Here is an 8,767-nt window from a genome sequence, read left to right as displayed (position 1 = left end):
CCCTAACATGACTGTATCTGACCCTATCCTTAAAATGACTCTAAACAGCACATATTCTAACCCTGCCATGACAATACCAGACCCTGTCCTAACCCTACCATGACACTATCCTAACCCTGCCAAGGCTGTACCTGATTCTATCCTGATCCTACCATGACTGTACCTGATTTGATCCAAACCCTACAATGACTGATTTTATCCCAACCCATCCCTAACATGACTGTACCTGACCAAATCCAATTTCCACCATGACTGTATTTGATCCTATACCATCCCTATCATTACAGGATCTGATTCTATACCAACCCTACCAAGTCTGTTCCTGATCCTGTTCCAACCCTTAAATGACTGTACCTGATTCTATCCCAACCTATCATGACTCAAACCCTGACCCTACCCTGTCTATAAAATTACTCATCACAGCACATATTCTAACCCTGCCATGACAATACAAGACCCTGTCCTACCCCTACCATGACTCTACACTGACACAATCCTAGCCCACCCATGACAGTACCTGATTCTATCTTAACTCTACCATGACTCTACCCTCATCTCTATCCCGATCCTACCCTGTCAGCTTGGATTTTATGAAGACTGCTTGACATTGCAAAACAATGAAAAATCTGATGACTGTTACATGAAACCAAACTTCCGAGAGCACAAAAGGTCCTCTTTTTACTAAATTAACTTTTATTGCTGTTTTAGTACATCTTTTGTTCCTTGAAATGTCCATAATGGTTTGTGGGAAGTTATTCATGTTTCTATTTGTGACGGCAGTTGTCTGGGACACTGGAAGCTGAAGGCAGCAGGACTGTTATCATTTGAGTAAGCATAGTTTTGCCTTTTGGAGTTGTCGGAATCAATTTTAATGTAGCATTCACCACTTGTTGACGTACTGTTATCCTAAAGTATCTTAAATCACACAAAGTGTCATCAGTAGAGACTATGTGGCATCCAGAGGGCTGTCACTGGTGTCGACTTTTAGTGTACCTTTCAGAGAAAGCATCGGCAGTTTATGTTTTCAAATGCTGGTGTTTTAGTTTTTTTTGTGCAAAGTTGACAAGAGCTGCAGTTAAAATGAAGTATTAGCTCTGCAGCTGTATGAAGCATGTTCTGTGGGGCCATCGCTGTATATAGGTGAAGGTTTGGGTCACATTTCGACTCTTAACTAGCTCTTATTTTGATCACAGCAAGTGTATATCAGGAAAGTGTGTGTGAATGTTTCTTCACAGCACTACTCAGGAAAACTCATGTGTATATGTGATTGTGTGGCCACTAACTCTTTACAGCAATAGTTCTCAGCATTTTGGTGAATCTCATGAACAAATGTCCAAATGATATTTCACCCCCAAAAATCAAATACAAAAATTTACTCTAAGAAAGTGAAGCCTAATTTTAGGGCAAAATATGCATGATGACATTAATTTCATGACAATCAAGCATACTTTCCTGCCAAATTCTCTTTGCTGCAATGTGAAAAGAGTCAAAGTCGTGTTTTTTTTCCCTTTATTAAAAATGTTTTATATAAAATTTGGGCTGAATTTGTCATTAAAAAAAGCATCTTAATGCACAAACACTATACTGGTTATAAAATGTATTTTAATATATATTTTTATTCTTTTGATTTAGGGTTAAATGGAACAATTAATTGTCTTGACAAGTTTTCGTGAGATTCACAAACTAGCAATCTTAACAGTGGGTAAAATCTCAGATCTTTCCTGTCTAATGCAATATTTTCACCATTGCAAAAGACTGAATGTACGTTGTGCTGTAATCTTGCTTCTTGAAATTGTTCTATTATTTCATGGAATTGCAGTATTGTGAACATTGCGTCATTCAGAAACAGAAGGCAGCTTTTATTGAACTCATTGGTCAGCTTTTGGTTATTTTTCTGCGTAATCAGTACTAATAAAATCACTGAATCTTAACCTTCACAAGTTCAGTGATTTAGATATACCTCAGATATTGTGAGATTTTTATAAAGTGTTTTTTTTCTGTTTTGAAGTAGCAATATCAATTAATATACAGCTGCTTTTTGTGGTTAAAGAGATTTTCTTGCCTTTTTAAAATTGTTTATTTTTAAAAGGTGCTATAAATTTGATTGACAGGTGCTCTGTGCATTTCATGAAGTTATTGCTTTGAATTAAACTTTCACAATTAAATGATTCTGTTCCTATTCGGTTCACCCAAAAATTAAACTTCTGTCATCACTTACCTTTGCATGGTTCAAACCCCATGTAACGGTCTTTCCTCTGTGGAGCACAGAAGGAGATGCTATGCAGAATGTTAGCTTCAGTCACCATTCACTTCCATTGCATGGAAGAAACAATGGATGCAATGAAAGTGAATGGTGACTGAGAATAACATTCTGCCATGGAGGAAAAACAATCATGGGGGATTGAAATTACTTGAGGCCGAGTGAATGATGACATTACATTTTGGTGAACTATCCCTTTAAATCCTCTCTCTAAATTTGAATATTAAGAATATAGATTTAAGTTCTCTTTAAGACATGCAAACCTTTCTCAGTTGTATTTTTGTTTGTTTGTTTGTGTGTGTGGTATATGCATCTTTCTTTGCCTCCACCTTAGGAAATGTATTAAGTTGGATTTCTATCAAATCAGAGATTTGAAATATAATTAAAGTATTGCAGTGCAAGTTATGCAAATTTAGTTTAAGCCAAACATTGTATTCTATCAGGTGTTTAAATTGTGAAACTTATATTTCTGTAAATCCAGAAGTGTTATTAGGACTACCAAAGTAGATTTCCAGTGGTCCTTAGCAATCCTTAAGGAAATGGTGGTTTGTCATTTTATTTTTACTGCTGCTAATGTGGTAAATGTATGTTGTGTTGCCCCTGTAGGGATCGTTTCAAATTCTGCTGCCATGTTCAGTATTTTGTTGAATTAAACATTACCCTTGTTTATCACTTACACTTTTTGGTTGTCCTTTTAAAAGTCCAAATGCCCTTAAATATTATTATTATATCATGCCATTAATATTCAATATGCTTGGTAGTTCTACCTGAATTGCTGAGAGGCAGATGAAGGTAAATAAGTGCTATTTTAAGAAATTTAGAAATGTTTAGAAGTGGGAGGGACATGTCACCCTCTAATCATTAGAGTCAAATGGTTACAACATCCCTACTTTAAAGGGACAGTTCACCCAAAAATGAAAGTCAAACACATCTGGGATGGTATGAGGGTTAGTAAATGATGAGAGAATTGTAATTTTGGGGTGAACTATTAGTTTAATGTTTAATAACTTTGTGATAATGAGAATGTGATCATTCTCTCTTGGGTAGCATGTTGTTGTTTCTCATAATTGGCTCAAACCATAATAATACGAGAGGGAAGAATTATTATTTTTATTATATAGAACTGCCTAATTCGTTGTGTTGTTTAAACCCGTGTTGCTTTGTGCATTTATTTGTTGTGAACTCAAGAGGGCGGTAAAAGTGCATCTCGGAAGTTCACCAAAAACTCAGGGACACCTAGACGAGACAGATGCCCAACTTTAATACTCACAAATATCTCACAAGGTTCTTATCTGTAAGGATGTTAACACAATAGTAACTCAACAAGTGACTCAAATCTTCAGAGATAATCAAAGTGAGACACAAAACAAACGTAAACAAGTGAGATGCTAATGGCTCTGCTAATGAGATATTTCTGAGGTACAGTTTTTTCAAAAACAACTATGTGGCTTTTAGTCCATTTTTGTTAGCTATATGATATTGTGCTCCCAAAAGATGAAAAAATTAACTTTTAGCAGATACATGGATCTAAAATTGACAGTCTTTCTCTACTAAAAAAAAAGACTATTCATGTTGCACTTAGGGTCCTATCAAAGTATTGTCCAATAAGATGCTCTCTAGAACTATCAATCAGCCAATCATGCTTCCTGGCTGTTTTATAAGCTAAAGGCTATTGGTTAATGTTTTTGTTGTTGTTTTTAAAGGTATACGCCTCCATTTCATGAGGTTTTTAAGTTTCTGCATCTCAAAATGTCTCACTTTCAAAACTACTACATTAAGCAGACATTCTTGAAAGTTTAAACATAATTAAAAAAATGTACAAATTACAAACACGCTAATACACAACATAAATAGGTGCAGTCATAAAAAGGATATCTATCTTTAGGTTTATAAACAATTTCTGGTTTCAATAGGCTACATTAGCCAAATTTCCATCCACTGTGTGTGCTGTTCTGTTATCAACAAAGTGAAAATATGTTTGCGAAATATTTATATCTCGTGCTCATTTACACTCAGTTGGCCTTTTACCGATTAAATAGTGTGCGTGATGACGTCATCCTTAAACAAATACATTGTCATAAGTTTTGGTTTATCGTAAAAGAAATCTGCCCTTGAGCCATTTCCATACAGAATTTTTGGTATATACTGCAAACTGTGTACCTTTCGCATCCCAGATGTCCCCATATTTTGTCCCCAAATCTTTGTAAAAATAGATGGGAGTCCATGGGTCTAGGATAGTCCATGCAGTGGGGCATTCTGTGAGGTTGTGGCAGAGAGACACTTCACAAAAAGGTCTCTGGCTGCACCAATTCATTGGTCCTGATGTTGCACCCATCGCAGGTTGCCACCGGTTTCGACCAGATTGTAGATCGCCATCGCCCTGTTCAAGTTCGCAATCTGGGCCGAGTACAGAGTGTTGGGGGGAACTTTTGGGGTGAGTAAAATGATCATCCATCGATGAGAATATACTGTGTGCACAGCTATTAGACAGAAATGTATGGAGGACATCCATTGTCCTCCGGGTACTTGATGATGGGTGCATGATACGAGATATTTGGCTTTCGTGGGAGTGCCCATAACACAGCTTTGTTTGCAGTATCAGATCTGTACAGGGAAGCCTATCTTAGATTCTGTAAATTCTGTCACTCTATGCTTTTTTCAGGTCCAAAAAAGAATGTCTGGGAAAAAGAGGACGTATGGTCACCCTATGACATTGGTAAATATCAAATTAGATTTTTTTTTTTTTTTTAAATCTATAAAAATTGGTTTATGTATTAAATAACCATATTGTAATGCCTATATTTGAATAATCTAGTCATTTAATTATGTACTTTATAAATGAAAACTTCCTCTTATATAATAATCTCTTTATTTGGAACTTGACATAGTCAGAGGTTTGGTTTTAAATGTATTTGTATAGATAGAGTGGTGGTGGTGTAGTGGTCTAAGCACATAACTGGTAATCTGGTAATCAGTAGGACACTGGTTCGAGCCCCACAGTCACCACCATTGTGTCCTTGAGCAAGGCACTTAACTCCAGGTTGCTCCGGTGGGATTGTCCCTGTAATAAGTGCTCTGTAAGTCGCTTTGGATAAAAGCGTCTGCCAAATGCATAAATGTAAATGTAAATCAACCTTACCATAATGCAACATTTCACACTATGCACATTTCAGTCTGATGTTGACTATTATTATTATTTTTAATATAAACTTTCCTCAAGAAACTTGACATCTTCTGAATGCAATGCAACAAAGGAAATAATCCATTAGTATATATATATATATACATTTAAATTCTTCGTGTGTCTGGATCGATTTAAAAAAAATCCACTTTAATGAATGTGCCTGCGAAAATTATCTGATGTTTAAACTTCTGAACATGTGGCTGGGATTAAGCGTAACTACAGGATGCTCATTATGAAAGATTAAAATGCACTATAACTAATTAAATAAATGAATGTGCATGCTTGTGTCATTTGTAAAAGAATTATAATTCTACGGTGTTGTGAAAAAGTATTTGCCCCCTTCCTGACACCCCACCCCCACTCAGCAACCTGAGTAAACACAAAATACAGTTTTCAAATATATATATATATATATATATATATATATATATATATATATATATTTTTTTTATTGAAGCAAAAACAGTTATCCGACACCTATATCATCCATGTAAAAAACTAACTGCCCCCTTAAACCTAATAGCTGATTGTGCCACTTTCAGCAGCAACAACTGCAACAAAACACATCCGATAACTGGAGATCAGACTTTCACAACGCTGTGGTGGAATTTTAGCCCACTCTTCTTTGCAGAACAGCTTTAGTTCAGCCACACTGGAGAGTATTCGAGCATGATCTGCCTGTTTAAGGTCCTGCCACAGCATCTCAATCGGAAGTCTGGACTTTGACTAGGCCACATCAAGACTTTACTTTTGCTTCTTTTGAGCCATTCAAAAGTGGATTTACTCCTATGCTTTAAATCCAGTTGCGCTTGAGCTTCAACTCACAGACTGATGTCTGGATATTCTCCATTAGGATTTTCTGAGAGAGAGCAGAATTCATGTTTCGCTCAATTACTGCAAGTCGCCCTGGCCCTGAAGCAGCAAAGCACACATCACACTAACACCACCATGCTTGACTGTAGGTTTGATGTTCTATTTGTAGAATTCTGTGTTTGATATAACGGGACCCCTGTCTTCAAAACAGTTCCACTTTGGATTCTGAAGCTGATGCATTCTGCCTTAAATCTCCTTTTGTGTTCCACGGAAGTAAGAAAGTCACACGGCTTTGGAACAACATGAGGGTGAATAAATAATGATAGAATTTCCAGTTTTGAACGAAGTATTCCTTTAAGGCTTAACTGTGTCCATGTGTGAAAAAGCTAAAGGACTGGTGCATTTGTGTGTAATTAAAAGAAGTGATTATTTTACTCTGGGATTATAGTCCAGCTGTACTGTGGGGGATTTGAACACCCTCATCCTGGACCAGAGAAAGGGCAAGCTCCCTGGGAATGCAGCCAAATTGGCTTCCTAACCCATGAGCCGAGAACACTATGCATCCTGTTACAAATTCGAAACGTCAGCTAACTAAACCTAATGACTCCTTGAAATGTCTTGATGTGCCATTTGAATAAACTCATCATTACATGTTTCATAAACGCCCAATGAAATGAAATGCAACATGCTGTGGAAAGGATAGATTTGTTTCATATAAAAAGGAGCAGTCTTGTTGAACATAGAAATGTATACATGTTGATGCGTTTAACTTTTCTTCCTGCCGGTTTCTCTGAAATTCATACATTTTATTGGTAAATATAAATACAGTTTACAACATTCCTAATAACTTCATTTAATGCACATTCATTTATATTCCTGACTTCACAGTACACTTGGTGGCTACTGGTATTTGGGACAGTGCCTGCAAAAATCTTCAATGACCCAGATATGATTAACTGTTCACTTACGTCTATTCAAAGTGTTTGCAGTTTCCTTGTGTCAAAGAGAATGTTGATGCGAAAAGCCCTTGAATACAGCATAAAAACTTCACCCGTAATTTCAAATGTGACATTTTGAAATGACATAAAAACAGCAGTCCCTATGCACTACTTACTGATAAAATGCTAAATCACTCACTTTTTAAGAATATTCCACTCTACGTCATTCAAAGTCTTTTCCTCTTACCAATTACTCTAAACCACAGTCACTCTCATCAAGTGTAAAAAAGGAGATAACATTTGTCGCCTAATCCTGAGCAATCCTGCTTAGATTTTGTAATCCTGGGAAAAATATATGTTGCCTGGTAAGCTTTATAGGAAACAATCAAAATAACAGCTGTGCAATATATAACTGTTTTGTCATCGCTGCGATATGTGCAACACACATCGTTTGAGATTAAGTAAAATCTCTACCTGAAAGGTAACCATATACACTCACCTAAAGGATTATTAGGAACACCATACTAATACTGTGTTTGACCCCCTTTCGCCTTCAGAACTGCCTTAATTCTACGTGGCATTGATTCAACAAGGTGCTGAAAGCATTCTTTAGAAATGTTGGCCCATATTGATAGGATAGCATCTTGCAGTTGATGGAGATTTGTGGGATGCACATCCAGGGCACGAAGCTCCCGTTCCACCACATCCCAAAGATGCTCTATTGGGTTGAGATCTGGTGACTGTGGGGGCCATTTTAGTACAGTGAACTCATTGTCATGTTCAAGAAACCAATTTGAAATGATTCGAGCTTTGTGACATGGTGCATTATCCTGCTGGAAGTAGCCATCAGAGGATGGGTACATGGTGGCCATAAAGGGATGGACATGGTCAGAAACAATGCTCAGGTAGGCCGTGGCATTTAAACGATGCCCAATTGGCACTAAGGGGCCTAAAGTGTGCCAAGAAAACATCCCCCACACCATTACACCACCACCACCAGCCTGCACAGTGGTAACAAGGCATGATGGATCCATGTTCTCATTCTGTTTACGCCAAATTCTGACTCTACCATCTGAATGTCTCAACAGAAATCGAGACTCATCAGACCAGGCAACATTTTTCCAGTCTTCAACTGTCCAATTTTGGTGAGCTCTTGCAAATTGTAGCCTCTTTTTCCTATTTGTAGTGGAGATGAGTGGTACCCGGTGGGGTCTTCTGCTGTTGTAGCCCATCCGCCTCAAGGTGTTGCGTGTTGTGGCTTCACAAATGCTTTGCTGCATACCTCGGTTGTAACGAGTGGTTATTTCAGGCAAAGTTGCTCTTCTATCAGCTTGAATCAGTCGGCCCATTCTCCTCTGACCTCTAGCATCAAGAAGGCATTTTCGCCCACAGGACTGCCGCATACTGGATGTTTTTCCCTTTTCACACCATTCTTTGTAAACCCTAGAAATGGTTGTGCGTGAAAATCCCAGTAACTGAGCAGATTGTGAAATACTCAGACCGGCCCGTCTGGCACCAACAACCATGCCACGCTCAAAATTGCTTAAATCACCTTTCTTTCCCATTCTGACA

This window comes from Xyrauchen texanus, chromosome 6, assembly GCF_025860055.1.
Source record: "Xyrauchen texanus isolate HMW12.3.18 chromosome 6, RBS_HiC_50CHRs, whole genome shotgun sequence".
In the NCBI taxonomy this organism is placed as follows: Eukaryota; Metazoa; Chordata; class Actinopteri; order Cypriniformes; family Catostomidae; genus Xyrauchen; species Xyrauchen texanus.
This window is presented reverse-complemented; position numbering follows the sequence as displayed.